Raw genomic sequence first — 19845 nt, 5'->3', positions numbered from 1 at the left:
GTTGGTGGCTCTGAAAGAGCAACCCAGCTGCTTTTTGTACGCGAGTCACAGGGAGTCTGACTTAGCACAGGACAAATCAGCCAGGGCTCGCCCCGCCAGGTTGGGTAACATTGTCTGCTGCTCTGCACTACACCTGCAACAAGCAGCTTTTAAGACTGATTAAATGTTTCGGCTTCACTTCAGCAATTAATCTCAGCAGCCTTTTACCTATTTGTATGCTTCAGACCTTGAGAGATAATCCCTTAATTATTCCTTGCTCTCATTCTCAGTCTGTGGTTTATTGAAAAATAACTGCAGCGCTGTACTGACAGGCAGGAACGAATCCTGGCTTCATCTCCCAGGTGGCTGCACCATGTTCCGGGGAGGTTGCCTATCCCAGAGCCAGCAGATAGTTTGGTCCCTGTGGCCTATCCATGAAAATCACTTTTTCAAAGATTAACCATGGAGGAATCAGGTGTTTCAGTAAGAACAAGACTCAGGTTTTCAAAGCAAGCTGTGAAGATCCTGGCCCTAGATTCTTCACTTGGACTTTTCATTTCACATGGTATAAACCCCACAGCCCTAACCTCTAGGGTAGTTAGCCCTGATCTAACTCAGAAGAAGATCTATCCCTCTGAAGTTTATCCTATAGGTTCCCTATATGCATCAAATGAGACACCTTTTGTCCTTCTCTATCTGAAATTTCAGTAGTTCTGTCAAGACAGTGTTACCCAAACCAATGAGCTTCTCTGAGTGAGCATAAACCATTCTCTGTGAATGTGTCATTGACTGAAAAATATTAAACAAAGCTGTGATAACTCAGAAGCCTACAAAGAGCATTTGGAAGATACAGGAGCATTTCTAGAACTTCTACAAACTCAAGACAATAAAATGCTCGTTGCTGGGCACACACAGCAGCACCTAGGTGAGGACATCACACTTCCCAGGACCGAAGTTCAGGAATAGGGAAAAAACAAACCTCTCTTTCAGGCAAGCGAAAAGGCACACCAAATGCATTCAGGCAACTGAAGAAGTGTCTCGACCGGCATCACAAGATACCTCTGCTGAACCAAGGCAGACAGAGGCATTTTAACATCACACCTTTTCTTGAGTTTTTCCCACTTACTCTTAAAGTGACTTACAAAGCTGACAGCATTTCTGTGGCCTGAGCCTGGCTTCTCGTACCCTAGTATAAATTTTATACCTATCTTGGGAGTCAGCGAGCACTCCCTGCCAAACCCCAAGAGCCCTCAAGTCCTGGCTGCTTCAGTCCTGATGCTGTGAAGTGTAGGATGTAGGTGGGTAGAGGGCAACATAAAAAAAGGGTCTGTGGCAAGACAATGGAGAAGCAGTACAGGGGACAGAGGTGTGTAAGAGACAGGGGCATTTAGAGAGAGTCCGACAGAGACATGCATTCCCCACGTTACACTTCAAACAGAGCATTGTCTAGGAATAAAACTTCACACCTGCATGTGCACACTGCAATGGAGAATCAAGGTTCCTCCTTCCTCCACTCAGCAACTCCCAGCAAAACAGCCTGCCAAAAATCTCATTCCTGCTTGAGGGGATCCACCTTAACAACCCCCTAAACACCAACTATTTGTCACTTTTTCCCTGAGGTAAAGGACAGGGGAGGCACACCTGGAGAGGGAATTAAGGTGGCTGCAGCAATGGGAAATGATGGTAGATGACTGTCACGGGGGCGTGCTGGGTGGAGAACACCATGCTGACACCAGGGATGGACCAGCACACAGCCACACAGGACACACAGACAGACTCAGCCTTTGTCCCTTATCTGCTCCCTTCTAAGCACTGAAACGTGCAGAGGTTTTGAAAGAAAAGCTTTCAGAAGTAGTTTGCAAAGCAAGTTTAACATTATTCTGCTTAGAAAGGGCTCTGTTCTGAAGGATACAGAGAGTGTGCACCACGCAGTGCCCAGCCCTTACCTGTGTCATAGTGAACTACCAGGGAACTGGAATGATCCCCGGTCTTCAGCGGGTGAAACTCCACTGTTACTTGCATGGCATCACCAATCCCAAGAGTTCTGATGGAGGGATCCACAGAGAAGGGGCTGCAACGCAGAGAAAGAGACACATCAGGGCTACTGTGGGCGATTCGGGGACTATACTCCTTTTGCAGTCTACTCCACTTCAGCTCACTTGTGCAAGCAAAAAGCAAACAAGCCACAGTCAGTAAAAAACCCCAGAACATAGAGGATCAGAAATGGCTCTACTGACTCTCACTCCTGAAGAGATCCAGCTCTCCGAACATCCTGTGGTGTCAAACGACCTCATCTCCCCCATACTCTTCATCCCCTTCTCTGCAGGGAGGCTCAGAAGTCCGACCGCTACCAATACAGACAGAGGATGGGTTTTGAGGAGCACAGAGATGGTGAGAGCTATCTGCCTGCACAACTTGACACTGACTTCCTCAGGAATCTGTCTTTTCCTGCCACCTATAAACTCCCACCTCAAGAGATGCAAATGTCAGGGCATTACTTGTCCCAGTGGGACTGCAGCCTAGGAATCAGACAGGGAGAATAAGTGTCTTTCTGGAAGACCAGAGAATAATTATGGCTTAATTTGCAGAATTCACTTTTTTACCTTGAAAACATCCTAGTTTAGCCTAAGAAAGGGCATGTTTTATCGGAATTACAACAAAAGCTGCTCTAAGAAAAGGAACAATCAGAAAAAGCTGAATAAGTGCAAACGCAGATTAGAGCAATACAATGACACGGAAACAAGACACGGAAGGGTGATCCCATTTACATCCTGAACCATTAAACCCCTGGCTACATGAAGTGCCATTACCAGGAGCACATCAAGGTGAGTTTAACAGGAGGTTTTCTGTGTATTCACAAGCACGGCAATCTGGGACTCTGGGTTGTAATCCAAGCTCAATAACTGTTTGCTTGGCCCACCAGGCAAATTCTGTGCAATGCATTGAAAATAATTATGAAAATGTGTTGGGGTACTTTGAATTTAATATGAGCAATTGTTATTTGTCACCAGGTAAATGGCTCTTGGCTGACAGACACAAAACTCAGTGCTTTAATGCAAAGGGACAAGTCAGGTGAAACATGCTCTGCAGCTGGGGTTCACGGCTCTTCTACAGCCCCACTTAGAAAACAAAAGTTATTTGGTTTAGTGCTTTGCTGGTGGTCAATTTGTCACCTTAAAAACATGTTCTGGAGAGTTTTACCATGATCAGAGAATGCAACACACACAAAAATATTGAGAACAACTGGAGCCATGCACAAGCTGAACTTTGTTCATGTAAGTAGTGACAGCTGATGAAATTGCTGGAATTTCTGCTCATTAAGGAGATATCGCTGCAATTAGGGGCCTGACCTGTTCCCATTACAACCAGCGAGAACATTGCCACCGAAGCACAGGGCCTGCAATGTTTGTGTGCTGGACCTGAGACTCTGGAGAGAGAGGAGGAAAGACAAGGCACCACCAGCCTCAGAACTAGGCTGTTCTACACGGTCCTGAATCTGCACTGGTGGTTATGGCAGGACTGCTGCAGGTCTCTGCCAGGGCTTGGGTGGGACCATTGCCTGGTGTGGGAAAGGCAGAGATTTTGTTTGTTTCCTTTTTTTTTTTTTTTTTTTTTTTCCAGAAATGTTGCCAGAACAGAAAAGCTGCTAGTTAAGGGGGATCCCGGGCAACACTTCAGCACTACCTCCCATCCCATCACCTTCCTACTCCTTCCCCATGTCTACATACTCCTGCCCTCAGATGGATGGGATAGGATGGGAATAACACTCCTGAAGATATCTTCATCTTTTCAAATTGTCAGAAGAAGAGGATCCAACCAAGTTCAGGACGCAGTTCTCAGGACTGAGAAACGGAGCACAAATCAGACACTGCATGTCCTACATCCCACCCCATGCTGTACCCACAAGACCTACTGCTGTAGCAGGAGCTTGTTATTCCTCACATGGACCTGGTTCTCCAAGACCCAAGGATGAAAGCTCCATGGTTAAATTTAACTCCCCTGAATTTCAGTCACCATCACTAAGCTGTTGCCTGCAGCCTACAGATAAGAAGAGATGCTAAGGAGACATCCCTGACACATTGTCATAGCCAAATGAAAACCACTGCTGAGAGATGACGCTAGTGAGATAGACGTTGGCTTTTTATCCATTAAGTGTGACCTGTTCTTTAGGATAATTCTCATCCTGTTAGATCTACCCTTCTAATGAATCACTACTGCTCCTGAAAGACACAAAAGATAAGGTTTGGAGGTTTTTTAATAGCTCATTTTCTTCTGACATGCTTTTTGTCCGTTTGTAGGTTTGCTTTGTTGTACGACATCTAAACTTTCACAAGTCCAGATCTCCCAATGGCACCTTGCAGTCCCCAGCTTGTATAAACTTATCTAGCCACACCAATTTAGGAGAGACCTGCCCATCAGCACTTGCCGAGGTCTTGCCTGTTATTGCCCTTCAGAAAGAAAGCAACACTAGATTTGTAAGCAATTTCATAATGATAAATTTTGGTATTTACATCTTGCTTACTTTCACTATCTTGACAGTTGGGCATCCCATGATGATACCAAAGGCCAAATACTCCTGACAGAATTGAGGAACACAACTGACAAGTGAACAAAGCTGGCAGTTCTGTGGCCCAGACCCTCAAACCACCATGCTGCCTGTTCTCCTGCAACCACACCTTTGGCACATGCAGTGTGCAAGGAGGCTGCAATACACTTCAAATGCCGTGGCATCTTTATCTTCTGCAGCCAACCTTTCTTTGGTCTATTGGTGCACTGTAAAATCATTTGAGTTTGGGAGAATTGATTTCATTACAAGCTACCTCCAAACCCAAGGAAGACAGTAACATTACTGATGATTGAATTGCCTCTTCTGTCCACTAAGATCTATTGCAGGTAAAAAAACAGAGGTCGTTTAATCTTCACATATATTATTTTTAGTAATGGTATAACAGCCAAAGTCAAGCAGTATAGCCATTCCAGTAAACCCAGTCTGCTACAGTCAAAGCATCCAAGACTCCATCTCTGTGCTGAGAAATCCTGTGTGGAGTCAGCATCTCGCAAGCTCTGTATTTCCCTCTTTCACTGCACCTAGGCTCTATTTTCATGTCCTTCAATGGTCTTTGCACATCCTATGGTAACTGGCCAATCTCACGCCTCCACGTAGCGTATGGGTACTACAGGAAGGGATGCAAGGGGGCTCAAGGCACTGTGCCTCGCAGGATCATTTCCTGAGCTTTCAGAGCTTGCTGGGGACATTCCTAAATGGATCTTATCTTGGACTGATCCCCTCTAGCCCCATAGCATGGCATAGCACAACGTCAGCAATGTCAGGAAAAGGCAGTGCTGCACTGAGATCTGCTTCCAGACACCATTTTCAACTCGAATGTACTGGAATGACATTTATCTCTGTGAATGTCATGGAGCAGAAACTCATTATCCTGCCTTAACAATGAGACAACAGGAAGAGACTTTCTCTATTTATACTATTATTATTTTTTATTACCATGCTATGCAGTTAAGAGCTGGGTATGGACATGCAGAGGGAGGAGAGGCACAAAGCCAGACTGCATAACAGAGAGTGCTTTGGTGGTTTTCTCCCTTCATGAAAAAGTGGTCAAAATGCAGCCATGCTTCTGGTAGAAACCATGGCAAGGGAGAGCTCCAAACAGGGAACAGCAGAAGGATGCTGAATTGGCCCCATGGCTTCACTTAAGAGCTCTTCCCTGGAGGGAAATGCACAACAGAAAACATCAAAGCCTTTAGATAAATGAGTAACAGGCAGGGAACGTCATCATGAAGTGACCAGATGCAAGAGCTGAGCTCTCAGTACTGAGGGGAAAGGTTAGGATTGGAGATGGGCTGAAAAATGCACTGAAGGTGAAGGCAAACAGGTTATGCTTGGTGCCACAGAGAAGGAAATCCAGAGAAAAGCTGCAAGGAAACATGATATGAGCAGCACGATGGACTAGGAAATGGTGGCATCTGCAGCTGACTTGTGAATGGGCAAGAGCCTGAATATGCTCAGGCCAGAACACAAGTTTAAATTGTTTAGATAGAGAATAAAGGATACAGAGGTTACCTGATGGATCTAAGCTTAGACAGATCTCTCACTCCCTTCTACGCCACTAATCATCCTCCTCCTCCTCTCACATGCAAGCATGTGTTTTTAAATACTCTTTTAAGAGTATTTAAAAAGAAATCTGAATGAAAGTCAGGGCAACTTAATTAGAATAAAATGCTACTTATATTCAAAGATTTAAAACATCTGTTTGAAATGTCAAAGTGGCTTTCAAAAGTTCAAAATGAAATGGAAGAGATGGCAGATGTCATCAGCTGACAAAGGAAATCATACCAGCTTTCCATCCCTGTACACATCCAATCCAGTTGTTCAGAATATTTTTTTGTGTAGTTTGAAATAAAACGTTTGCAATGCTTCCCATTTCTTTATTGCAAACCAGGACTGAAATATTTAATTGCTGAAGTTCAGAAACTCTTAAAATCCATATCAAGCAGGATTCGACATGTGCTGTATCACTCAATAGAAGAGTTGGAGAGTACATTGCAAAAAGATGCTAGACTTCACTGAGTATTTATTTTGGTGGCAACAACTAGATCTGGAGATCCCAGAGGAAAACTGTGCAGTGATTTACAAGTTCCTGCCTACGTGTTTCCACACAAAAGAAGCAGCCTCCTTAAATAGCATCCTAGAAGCCTGCTTAAATAGCCTTGCCAGGCTTTGGTGGAAGCTCCTCTTAAACCCTCACGTTTCACGAGAGAAAAGTAAAGAGTAGCCTTTTGAGCCCTGTTTTCCTGGAGAAGAAGTTGAAGCAACTCAGGTGCACCAAGTCAGAGCGCTGGTCTTTGCTGCATTCTTGACCTCAGCTCCTACACCAAGACCTCTATGACCAAGCAACTCACCATGAATTACCAGCCAACTGAACCAGTTTCCCTGCAGCTGCATCACCCTCTCCCATTCAGCAAACTGGGAAACCGGTGACTCTCTTCTGAGACCAAAAGGAGCAGGACAGGCTGTTCACAACACAACTCATGTCAGGCGTTTGATTCGGGACCACGGGAACACCACGTGCTTGCAGCCTCCCAGAGCGTGGGTGTCTTTGGCCGACACTGGTATGTAACCGTTTCAGAAGGTACTCAGGATCAGGAGGTTGCAAGCTGGATCCTTACAGATTCGAGCACTCTCCAGGAAATCTGGGAGAGATAAAGCTCTCGAAGAAAAGGCCCCCAAGCCATGCACCAGACACTTGCTGCATCTTTTGCCTGTGCCCTCATTAGCATGCTGCTTTGGGGCTGTGGTGCAGTTCTGAAGCCAGTGTCTGCTCATCTCCACCTAAAAGCTCATTCTACTTAATATTTGGTCCCAGGGACCAGACCAAACCTACTGGAGAACAAAGTTCCTGGACCACACAGTGTTCTTGTCAGGGCCTCAATACCAATTACTTTGATCTATGATCTCTAATGGCACTTGCAAATAAAGACACAGCTGCTGGTAAATTCTTAAATGTCTCTCTCATCAGCTCACAGCTTGCCCATTTCTTAACACTGCATTTGGTCTACAGGAACTGAGCTCCTAGAGCTGTCGCCTGCCACGCAGCATCTTACACAGCCCACGGGCAGCCAGGTTGCCTTCCTTCGTTTGCTCTTTCAATCTAACAGAATCACTCTTGCAAGATGCTGTGTCGGAGACACCACTGCAGTACAAAACCTCGCTGCAGCATGCAGAGTTTTATCAAAGGTTGCGTCACACTTTTTTTTTTTATTATTCTTTTCGTCTAGGTTGGAAAAGACCTTGAAGATCATCCAGTCCAACCATTAACCTAACACTGACAGTTCCCAACTACACCATATCCCTAAGTGCTATGTCAACCCGACTCTTAAACACCTCCAGGGATGGGGACTCCACCACTGCCCTGGGCAGCCCATTCCAACGCCTAACACGCTTAAAACACTATAAGCAACAGCAAACCCCACGTGTCCTGCCCGTTTCCAGCTACGGCTGCAATACAGCAGCTCAGATGCTCTGGTTCCTTGTTGTTACTGTTTACCAACCACGTTATCATGCAACAGTGTTTTACACAAAGAAGACAAGTTCCTTTACCTCTCAGTGCTGATGCGGTAGTGAGCCTCCCAGTTACCGATGTTGTGAACCAGCAGAGTTTTCTGGGAGCTGTACTTGACTGGACAGACGGAGAAGTTCAGCTGGTCAGGGAAGTCCAGGATAGCTCGGGCACCTATAGCTTGGATTGGCACAATAAACTTTTCCCTTTCTGTGATGCAGGTGAGCTGGTAGAAATAATGCTGCAGGGAAAGAAACAATCTCAGCACAGTGCATTCAGTACCATCCCATGGCAGAAGAAAAACTGCTGTTTTCTATGACTCTAACAGTAGCATCCAGCAATGTCAAAGTACTTTTTACCTTAGCGACCTTTCATTACTGCAGCATGACTTGAACAGGGCTGTTAACTTGCAAAGAAGAACCAATCCCATTGATTCACCTGCTTTCACAGCAAGCTGGCAGAACCAGACAAAATTATCTGATACTTTGATTCGGAGGCACCAAAATAGAGCAATTTCATGTAAGGGATTACAGCAGTAACAAGAACCCGCTTCGATCACCACCGCAGATGATCAAAGGCTCCACTAAGCACTCAGCTGTGCCACAGCACTAACTCCAATCCCAGCAACGCAGCAACCTCACTGACGCTGGCCAGGGGATGCTCAGGTGCATTTTCAAAAGGACTTTGCCACAGGCACAACCAACACGCAGTCTTTGGTGAAATATTTAACAAGCTGGACATGGGAATTGTTTTAATCTCAGGTGAGTGTCGGGTAAGTGTGTATTTCCCACCCCTTCCCAGAGCATTATAGGGACAAGGCTGGGGACACACACCCTTAAAAAGCTATCTGATCTATCTCCTCACCCCAGAACTGGCTCAGCTCTACACCCAAACTATTCTTACAAGATGTCTGACAAGTACTTAAAAGCACTAACAATTCCACCCCTGCCCTCAGCAGCCTATTCCAGCTCTACCCTAGACTTAAGAGTTCTTCTTGTGTCTAATCTCAGTTTCTCTTCCAAGCTCACCTAGCCTCAGGGGACGTGGGAAATAGCTTTGCTTCCTCTCTGCTGCAGGGTTGATGCCTTGTTAGCATGCCTACCTGAGGCAGGTGGTAGCAGGAGCTGCAGATGGGAGACACTGGGACAGCCCTGCCAGAGAAAACTCAACTGTGCTACGCCCCGGCATTGGCTTGTTCACAAAAGAGACAGACAGTTCCCCCAGCTGTCTGGCGTTTATCAGTAGGAAGGCAAATCAAATCACCAAAATCATTTCACTGTAGGGAGGAGCAGATCCATCTCCAGATGGATGGTGTGCCATCGCAGGGCTGCAAGTATCCCCTTGCCCCCGCTGAAATCACTGGTAAAACTGTTGCAGTAGGGCCAGGAGCCATTACCTCCAGCAGCTCTCTTATCCATGAGTTGATGGAACCTCTGCATCTTATCACTCGCTTGCTGTCCTGATCTTTTTTCCTCGGTGCTTTGAAGCCGTCTGATATTTTTATCATTGTTGAAGCAGCAAGCAGATAATTTGATTTAGGAACTGCACACAACAAACTCTTAACCAGAACAGATTCAGATTCCTCTGTGCTTGGGATTTCCTGCTCTCCCACACCCGCCCCCTCCAAGCCTGGAAGGGACCTAAGGCAGCCAGAGGAGGCACAGACACAGAGCTACTGCTTTAACACAACAACTAACACCCAGCGCTACCCACCAGCTGGGGTTTAAGGTTGCTGTAACAGATGTTGTCACAGCCAAGATGTAAAAAGAATAAAGAAGGATCTTCTTCCCTAGACATATCAAATATTCACACTGGACCTTGCAGAAGGGCTTTTGCTTCTCATATTTGGAAGGTAAAATACCAGGAAGGGAACTGCAGCAAATGTCCTACAGAACTGAGTATGACATTTCAGGAGAGCGTTTCATCTTCAGCAAGTCTTTCTGAATTAGCAATTTTGTACTCAATCCTGCAGCCTAAGCCATCTAAAATAAAAGGGATGGGCAGCCCATGGGAATTTAAAGCACCTACTATCTGAGTACCCCACCCTGCCGTTTTCCTACTGTTCCACATGCATCTTCCCTCGCGAACACTCAAGGAAGCACAGGGAGGGAAAGCACAGCCCGTCAGTCCCTGCTGCAGCAGCTAACAGCATCCTGCAGTGCCAAGAGGGGACCAGCTGCAGACTGCCCGACCACAGCCTGGAGCAGACCCCACAGCAGGCTGTGGGCTATAACCAGTGCGTAAAAACCGCGATGACTTCAGACATAACGTTCCGCTGTCTCGCTACCGTGTCCAACACGCTAGGCATTAAGGTGACTCCAGTTTTCAAAGGTGGCGGTCCCCACTCTGATCAGGCTCACTTTGGGTCTTCCAAATAACAGGTCACTTTTATACAGATCTCTGTATCTACCGTTAGTGGAGCAAACCCATAATCACACAGCACTGGACAGATACCAGAAACCAACACCTTGGGAAGCCGCCCCACCACAGATGGAAGACCCTCTTATCTCTGAAACCAGCAGACATGACATTAAATGTTCCATCACTGAAGGATAAAAATGGTCTGAAACACATAAGAGACTCCAGACTATAAGAGCATAATCTTCACCCTGGGGAAAGAGTTTCCCCCCGTTCTAGATCCAGGACAACCCCACTGGAACCAGGACAGTCCTCAAAACCCACAGCAGATGCCCTGTTCTGAATCCAGCCCAGCAGGTTCAGCTTCCACTGAAGGCACCAACCTCTCTGGACCTCCAGTCTCACCTTGTTCTCCTCAGGGTTGAACTGGATGCGGAAAGTTGAACACATGCCAGGTGCTACCTTACAGCACACACCACCGGGGCTGGTCAACTTGAAGTAAGACGACATCTCCAAGACAACCTTCACCAGCCGAGAAACCTGCAGGAAACACAGGAAACTATGATTTTGCCACTCATATGGAAACATGAGGAGAAAATACCTGGCCATGCCCTGGGGACATCCTGCCTTAACCACCTTTCCAAAGCACTTTTAACTCTTGAGGTTGTCACAACCTGGACTGGAAGCCCAGGAAGTCGCAACAGTTCCGTGATCCCCTTGGGTTAAATTAAGGTGAAACGACACCAAACGACCGGTTAAAATGTTTTACTTGCAGTAGAAAACAATTTAAACTTGGAAAAGAATAATAAACAATGTGATCTCTTATAAATCTATAAGAAATAAAAGAAAGGAAAGAAATAGAAAGGTGAGAAAGAGAGTCAAAGAAATCTGGATCAGCACCCCTGGATCCAGAGTTGTCTCAGGTCCGACCATCTTGGGTGGTGGGTGCACACACAGCAAAGTTTCAGTTTCATCTTATCAGCTGATTAACACACTTCTGCTTCTGGGGCAGAAATGCTCACCTCTTGTCAGGCCTTGTCGCCTCTTCAATGGTGAAGGCACGAAGTCGTTAGCAAGGCAAGCATGGTGTCTGGCTTACACAATAGAGCCACACAGTACCGGGCTTACACAGTGCAGCCAGTGATTAGAGGTCTTTGTGCTTGAGGGGAAACTTTTGGTTTCACTCAGTTTCCCCACTCTGAGGCCCACATAAGTAGTTTGTCAATACAACTGCAAGGGAGTGGGGGGTGCAGCCTTCCATACACTCCCACTCCCTTGGGTGACATTCCTTGGACTAATCACAAAGGCCACAGCTTGTCCTGGAGGTTTTCTGTGTCGATGAATGTTTGAGGCATCAATTCCTTCAGTTCCTTACAGAGGTACATGCACCTAATACACCAGGATGGAATCCATCCTGCCAGGGCAAAATAGCTCTAGGCCAGAGGCAGTAGGGCAACGCCCTGCTGTGAAGGAATCACCGAGCAGGTGAGACACCAGCAGTACTGACAGATAATACCTGAATCAAGTCCACATATCAACCAGCCCAAAGAACCTGCGGGCTTCTGCCTGCACACACCCAAGCAGTCATGCCTCTGGAGGGGGATGAAAGACCTGAAGGCAAAACAGTACCTGTTATACTGGGGGGAGGAAGAAATTCACTACTAACATACTGGGTTTGAGTGGGGCAGTCAAGCTGCAGTGCTACAGTCATGCAGGCAGACCAGCAAGAGGAGGAGACCACAGACACTGTGGCCTTACTGGGAATAAAAGGAAACCTGAAGAGCAAAAGGAGGAACATAGAAAGACAAGGAGACAAGAAACAAGGAGATGACTAAGGGAATTTAAAGGGGGCTGTAAAGAAGCAAGGGAGAAGATCAATACACTACAAGGAAAGTCTGATGCAGAAGATGAGAGCGGTCAACTTGCCAAAATGATGGAAAGCCAGACAACCCCCCAGGCTGGGCCTATCAATTATGGGCTTCAGAGGCATTTTCTGCCTTGAGATACATGACCAGCACTGACTCACAGTGTGGTTTCATTATTAAAAGCCACTCTCGGCTCTCTGGAGGCTCTTGCTGCCTGGTGCCTGTAGCCAGGCAGCTGCCAGTGCAGGCAGGCAGATTTCTGGGCATTCCTCCCCACACCCAGGAGTCCAGGCAGGCACCTTGCTGCAAGTTTCTGCCCTCTGGGATACCACAAGCACAGACACAGCAAATAGGTGGTTTCTAGCACACTGATATCAACCCCTGAGCACCAAATCTCATCTCAGAAAGTCTAAAACAGGCAATTTTGACTGACAGGCAGCTTCGCTGATAAACAACAAACGCACGTGAGGCTTGGGAAAAATGGAGGTTCATTCTTCACCACCCGCTCGAGCCTGATAACCCATGGCCAAGGCAGTCCTGAAGTCTCCAAACGCCCTTTGCTCCCAGCAGTGCCCTGGGAGAGCCAATTTCACACTGCAGACAAACATTTTGGTCACCAAGTCCCTTGGGAGATGAGCTAAGACCTTCAGCAAAAGCCACCCAGAACATCGCTGAGGGTGGTGAGGAGCAGCCTGAAGACAGAAAAGCAATTTTACAACACACAGGGAAGAGCAGTAACTATACAGCAAAGCACTTCTGTATTTGAATGATTACAGAGCCTCTATCTGGAATACATGCTTTGCTGTCAGCTGGATTTTTATGGATCAGACAACCTCAGGCTACCATGCAGTATAGGTCAGTGTGATTTGGAGGAATCTGTGAAACTGGTGAGAAAACTTTGAGACAGAGTACAATGTTGCTGGACATCACCAAAAGCCAACAAAAATTAGAATATAACCACCTCTCTTGGGATTATCATCTCTATGTTTGTATACTTAAATATGCCAAGGATTTTCCTTAAAGCTGATCTTACTTTTACACCAGAGCTGTCCAATGGCTGAGGTCTTACTAGCTTCAAAACTAACTCCTTTTGGAAAAAATCAACAGCTCACACATTGCCTCCCCTTTACAGGGCATAAAAATCACAAGGTGCAGCTGTACAAGTTTATTATTTTTTACTGGGAATAGCAGACATGTTGATGCAGATGTTCTTTTCCACTGGAGGAAGCATGAATAGAGCAAATTGACTGTTTGCCTGTTGGCTGGTACTTGGCAACATCAAATACTTTGAAGTGCTGTCTGGATAACGGAGCAGCTGAAGCCAAAAGACTTAATGGGAACAAAGCAGAGCTATAGGAAAAAAAGAGAAGCTGAGGCACATTTTAATCAGGACAGAGGATACCACAGCAAAGAGTGCCCAGAATCAGCGTGGACCCCATGAATGGTATCCCTTGGACAGGGGCACCCACGCTGCTCTTTCCAGTATTCCCAAGCTAAACGCCAGGCCAGGAATGGCGCAGGACTCTCCAGGAATAACTGAGGGACCACCCTGCAACTGTCTTTGCCAAAGGGTCTTCCATTTCCAACCATGTCCCTGTCAAAACCTGTTATCTCAGAATACACTTTGACTTCTCTTGCTGTTCCCCCACCTGTAACATTCCCTGACAGCTTTTTTTGTCCACTTGTTTGTTTTCCAACAAGACTGGTAGATTTGGAGGGGCGGTTAATTCATGTGCTCTCATGTACACTTCCATCTGCCCATCCTGCCCTCCTCTCACGTACACATCTTACTCTTTATTACAGAACAGTATCTTTAATTACACCTTTCTTTTTCTGAACATTCTCTGCTTCCAGCACACTTACTCTTACGTGTCAAGAGAAACCCTTGCGTGTACAATGTTCTCTCCCAGAGCACCTTCCCACTCAGCTCCTTTCCTCCCTCCTGTCTTTTCCCACCAGCTGCTCTTGGCACATGCCTCATTCAAGCAAACGTTTCCCCTGACGAAATTCAAAAGGTCTCAATTTTCCTCCTTACAGTGCAACCACATTGCTGGCATTTTTCAACTTCTCCCTTCTCAACTTTCCTGGGAAATCTCAAAACGATCACAATTTTTTCAAGTGAAGGTGGAGACCTTCAAGAGAACATTACTCTGAATGTGCTGTGGTTCTCCAAAGGGAAAGCAGAGAGCCACGTTGCTTAGAAAAACCTGAGCAGAACTGCATTAAGCTTAGCAGGAGCCTAAAGTGGCACCTAAAGGCCTCGCACTGCTTCTGCTAAATCAGTCCGTTTCCCCTGCTGCTTCAAAGCACCCTTCCTGGAGTGCTAATGCCACTAACCATAACTTCCTCCAGCATGGAGAAGGCTCAAGCCCTGGGCTTTGACAGTGAGCTGCACAGAGGCAGCTAAACAGGCTGTGAGAGGCAGAGGTGCCCTGCCAGAAACCGAGATTAACCAGGGAGCCACCAGCACATGGTGCACACTCGAGGTAAAGCAGGAGAGCAGAAAGAACTGTACAACTCTCAACGTTCCCATCAATCCAGGGCTTTCAAGGGGAAGGATGCTGACTAGAAAAGCTCCTTTGCATTAGATACCACCAATACATGGCCAAAATCAGGGGGAGGATTCCCAGCATGGGAAGATTTCCACCGTCTTGCAAAATAAAGGTGGTGAGACATTTTATTCTGGATGTGCTGTGCTGCAGCAGGTAACTTGTTATGCTGTAAACCACAGGAATTACACTGCTCTCCTCTTCCAGCACAGTGTTAAACCTCTGCATCCCAGCACTTACCTTGTCAGTGTTCCTCAGAATCAGTGGCACTTCGTAGACCTCGAAGGCGACGTAGTTCTGAAATACCACCTCTGAAGGAAAAGGCTGAAACAAGCTCTGCTCCAGGTCAACTGCTGAGAACTGGAGAGGCAAGACAGAGCGGTGAGAGGAGGGTCAGCTGCTGGGAGAAAGATTCATGAAAGAATCCTACACCGATCTCCAGTGGAGTACAGTCTCTTGGTGAGTACGTCCACGTGGCTCACGCTAGGGAAACAGCCCCCCACCTGTGTTCTGAGCTGATCAAAAGTTTCTGGACCACACTGAGCAGGCTCAAGCTAAGAAGCTCTTTTGGCGGGTGTTCCTCCAGGTTTCCTTCTCCAGAATGCAAGGCAGCGCTTACTGCCAGCAGAGCCCTGTGCTAACGTGGTCACACAGCTCCAGAGCACTTCCTGGAAGAGCCACGAGCACTCACAGAGCAAGCGAAACCCAAGAATTTACATGAGACTCCATGGGAAACAATTTTGAGATGATCTTTACTCTGAGACAGAGAGACCTAGTCCCACACATCCCTAAATACCTTTTTTGATAGAGACCCTAGAAACCACTTAGAAGACAACACTACCAGAGGAGGTAAGGCTAAAAAGAAAGTAACACAGTAGTTGGGAAAAAGACAAAGGAGGTGAATGCTGGATAGTGGTAAGGTTTAGCTCTTTTCTCAGCATTACTGGGCAACTTGAGTAAGACTGGACTTGGTATCTCCTTTTTCCACAGGCTTTAAATAGATGCTTTATTGTATTCCATTATTGCCATTTCATTTAATACCACTGCAGAAGCATGTCTGAAAATATACACAAACCGCAAATGTTCACAGAGCAGAGGCGATACTTGAGAAAATTCCTCCCTGCTTTGTCTCCCCTCTCCCAGATGCACTGTTCCCACTCAAAAGACCCAGGCAGGCCTCCTGCTGTTCCACAGGAGCCACGCTCACACGGCAGCTCGTGCCTGCAGCACGCTGCCAGTTATGTGTGCGCTCATCTGATGCGTTCCCAAGCTCCTGTGCTGCCTAGGGCAATCCTTAACCAAATGGTTACAGGTCTCTTGCTGGCAGTTTTCCACTCAACAGCCTACCTCAGCGATCCACCCGTTTGGACTGTGTGCTACAGTGAGCAGTCCTGTGAGAAAAGCAGCTTAAACATACATCTAAGTGATCCGGAGAACGCACTTCCACTCCCCTCTGCCCAGGGCGATTCCCCTGTATATCTGGCAGCCTGCAAAATCTAACACCCTGTAAAGGTCCCACACATTGTTCCAACCCAAAACATTAATGCACTTGGTTTTGTTAAATCTTAAGTAATTACTATAGGCCCTCAGCCTTCAAAGGCCAATGCTGCCACCGTTGAGGGAGTCCCATGACCCCAAGCATTTGACAGTGACTACACCAAAGCACGAGGTGGCTATTTCACCAGGAGGATGGAAAATGGCAAGCTCGGGCCCTTGTGGCCTGCCCCAGCCTTCCCCCAGTATCAGCTAAACTCCAGCAAAACCCACCAACTTCAGCAGAGGTTATTATATTGACTTAGCGCAGATCAGGACTTCCAACCTCCCACCAGGGAAAAACGTTCTACCTTTCCCCAGCAGAAGGAACTCCACCACCACCAGCAGTTTGAAAAGACAACAGGCCCTAGTCACTGAGGTATTCAGATGAGCCGGAGGCACTCCTGTCACAAACACACACCCTCTTCAAATGTCACATCAAACAGCAAGGAAAAGGGCAGGAAAAGGCTACCTTGTGATGGGAGGTTTCACCCATGTCTAGAAGCTGGGCAATCCGGGGCCACCTCATCTCCCGGGTGCTGGCCAGCCTCTGCTTGGTGGTAAGAGACATCTCCTTCAGGAAGGCAGAGGGAGTCAGCTGAAATGCAAAACACCAGCAAGAGCTACAGAAATGCCTTTCTGCAGAAAGACTTTTCTCGTTCAAGTGCCACTGATGAGTAATTTGTGATCACAGCCACTAGGATAGTCCTGGAAGTCCCGTAAATTACCTGCTGAAATATTTAACATCAGTAAATTAATGATATAGAGCGGAATACACACACTCTAAGCAAGTGGCTCTGTCCCATTAGCTTCTCCTTCATGAGATGATGTGACATGTTTGGGGATTTCTGCTCTTCGGGTATTTGTACCCTCTTGAATTTTGCTGGATTGAGCCAGAGACCTTTGGAGAGAGTGGGGAGGAGTTATCAGAAATCCCCTAACTCCACCCTTGCACAGTGCTCACAACCAACACGCAGGTGGAGATGGCACTGCTGGGTGAATCAGAGGAAAGCAGAAAAGCAGTGTTGTGCCAAGACTGAGGTGGAGAGGAATGGGTCCAAGTTTTCATTATTTCTTTTCTATTAGCACTTGTTTTCTCTCTGTTCTGGCCTCACAGACCCCTCCACAGAAGGATACCAAGGATGTCTCCTTGACAGAGCCTCAGCACTGGGTCACCTCCAGTGAAGGGAGCTCCAGCCAGCAAAGGGGACAGCTGTGGATGGGAAGGAGGAATCATCCTGGATCCACTGCTGTTTGCAGGGCTGCATCTGTGCTCCACACCGGACATGAGATACCATGAAACAACTCTTTTGGAAGCTATTCTATCTGGAACCAGCTGTGTCCTGTCAAGACTCCAGGCGGTTTGAGCAGCCTACCACATGCCCAGCTGCCCAGCGGTGTGGCCAGGGCAGCACTGGCAGGTATGCCCACGTGACAGAAGATGTTACTGCCCACACAGCAAAGAGGACGGACGGAAGCACATGTTTGTGCTTCAGCTGTTCCCGTGCAATGCCCAGTACATTCCTTTATCTCGGCTCGCTGGCACGTTCAGGCAAGACCCTGGACTTTATCCTGAAGCAACACAGTCCACCCCCCACAGCACCATGACAGCCCTCTCCAACAGAAGCACGGCAGCTAAGAGGTGGGGAGCTGGTGTCTGGCTCCACAGCGCCCTGACAACAGGAGGGGAAGGCAGAGGAGGGACAGGGGCAGCTTCCAGCCTTAACCCAGCTCCTACCCGGCCCCCAGCAGGTACTTACAGTCACACGCTGCTCTGCCTCTCTGACCAGCTTCGGATAACGACGTACTGCCACCTTACTCTGGAGTCCATCAGCCATTTTGGAAGATCCCATGGACCAATGAATCTTGCCAGTGGCCATGACTAGGCAAACCTGGAAGGAGTAACAATGAGACTTTGAAAATCCAGAATCCCATTCACAGCAGACCCAAAGGATACACCTGTGTCTCCAGGCTGTGGCATCCTTCCTAAGTGGAGAACATAAGGCCACCCCACACTGTTTCGTGATTAGATCATATTTAAGTGGCAGAGTTAAGATTCATAGAAGTAAAACTCCATAAAAATATTCCCTGAGCCAAAAAAGCCTTTTGCTCTGGGTGCAGTCCCACGAGCCACAACTATATCTTTTCATGAACTTTATCTGTCAGCTGACAGTGAGATGCACCAAGGGTCCCTTCCAAGGGTCTGCTGGAGAGTCCCCAGCTCCACATACTATCATTTACTGCGGCAGCTCCTGCCTTAAGTCTTTACAGCACCATTTTCCCCTTCCCAGCATCCGATCTCTGCTATCCTGGCTTGGCAACTTTGCATCTCCCTTTTTATTTACTCTTTTTCTGGTATCTGGACCACATTTCATAGAATTGTTCTTCATCCCACCCTGTGCCATGGGGTACCACAGGCTGGGGAGCACCAGGCCCTCCTCTCCTCCACCCAAGGAGGGCACAGAGCCTCCTTCAGAGCCCAAGCACATGGCAGCTCTCTACTACTGGGCATCTCATGCATTTAAAACCATGGCAATACCTGAGCACCCACAGCCCAGCAAGATCCTCCCATGGTCAGCTCCAAGGACCATGCTAAATGCCACAAGTGGTCCTTCCCTCCAACTTCTCCAAATGGGCGTTTTGTTAAAGAACAGCCACACAGAGGCCGTCCTGGGCTGGAACCGAGCCAGGGCTTTATGATTTTTAAACAGGGCACCTACTGCACCCCACAAAAGAGCCTCTGCTCTCTGCTGTGGAAGTACTGGCAGACTCCACAGCTTTGACGTGATCGAGGTCTCCATGCTGACTCCCAGCACATCACATCCTGGCAGTGGGAGCAGAGGAGCAGGTTTTCATTTTCCACATAGAGATCGTCCAAGCTGAACTGTTAAACGAGCTCCTCAGGTTCTTCCTTTGAACATCTTCCCACCCTTCACACATCCCAAGAACTACCATGAATCAAAGAGCCAGCAACAAAACCAGCCTCAAACATCTGCAGATTCTCCTTGAGAGAAACCTTCCCACTCGTGAAAAAACAGCTCTGTAATAAGCACACGGCCTCAAAAGCAGAGGGGAAAACCCTTCAAAACACAAAGCAGGAGTGGAGCCACTCATGAAATCAGACTGGTTGATCAGAAATGCTGATCAGTCTGTGCAGGGAGCACCTGAAAGAATGAATCTGCCAATCCACTGATATCATTGAAAACAGCTGGGATTTTAGAAGACAAGACAGTAGCCACAATAAAGAAAAAAAAAAATGAGGATAAAAAAATTAAAAGATAGGCACCCCAGTGGGTCCAGAAACAGCCATGTTTGCATTTCAGTGACCACCAGCACAAGCATCTCTGAGCTTCAAGGCTCAGCGTTGCAGGACAGACCCACCCAAGCCGGAGCTGTCAGCCTCACGGCAGAGCTTTTGTTTCCCATTACCAGGTCTGTTACAGGAGCAGCTCAAGAGGGTGCAGGTTTGGTTTGAGCAGCCTCTCT

General features: G+C 47.3%; 1 pseudogene; it reads right to left on the bottom strand.

Moving 5' to 3' along the window:
* The window catches only part of LOC141938295 (hydrocephalus-inducing protein homolog), an 86271-nt pseudogene extending 68032 nt beyond the window's left edge, over positions 1–18239 (bottom strand).
* Positions 18240–19845: the final 1606 nt, after the last annotated feature.

This window comes from Strix uralensis, chromosome Z (assembly GCF_047716275.1).
Source record: "Strix uralensis isolate ZFMK-TIS-50842 chromosome Z, bStrUra1, whole genome shotgun sequence".
Taxonomy (NCBI): domain Eukaryota; kingdom Metazoa; phylum Chordata; class Aves; order Strigiformes; family Strigidae; genus Strix; species Strix uralensis.
Note: the sequence above shows the minus strand (reverse complement) of the source record. Positions and strands in the feature narration are given on the sequence as shown.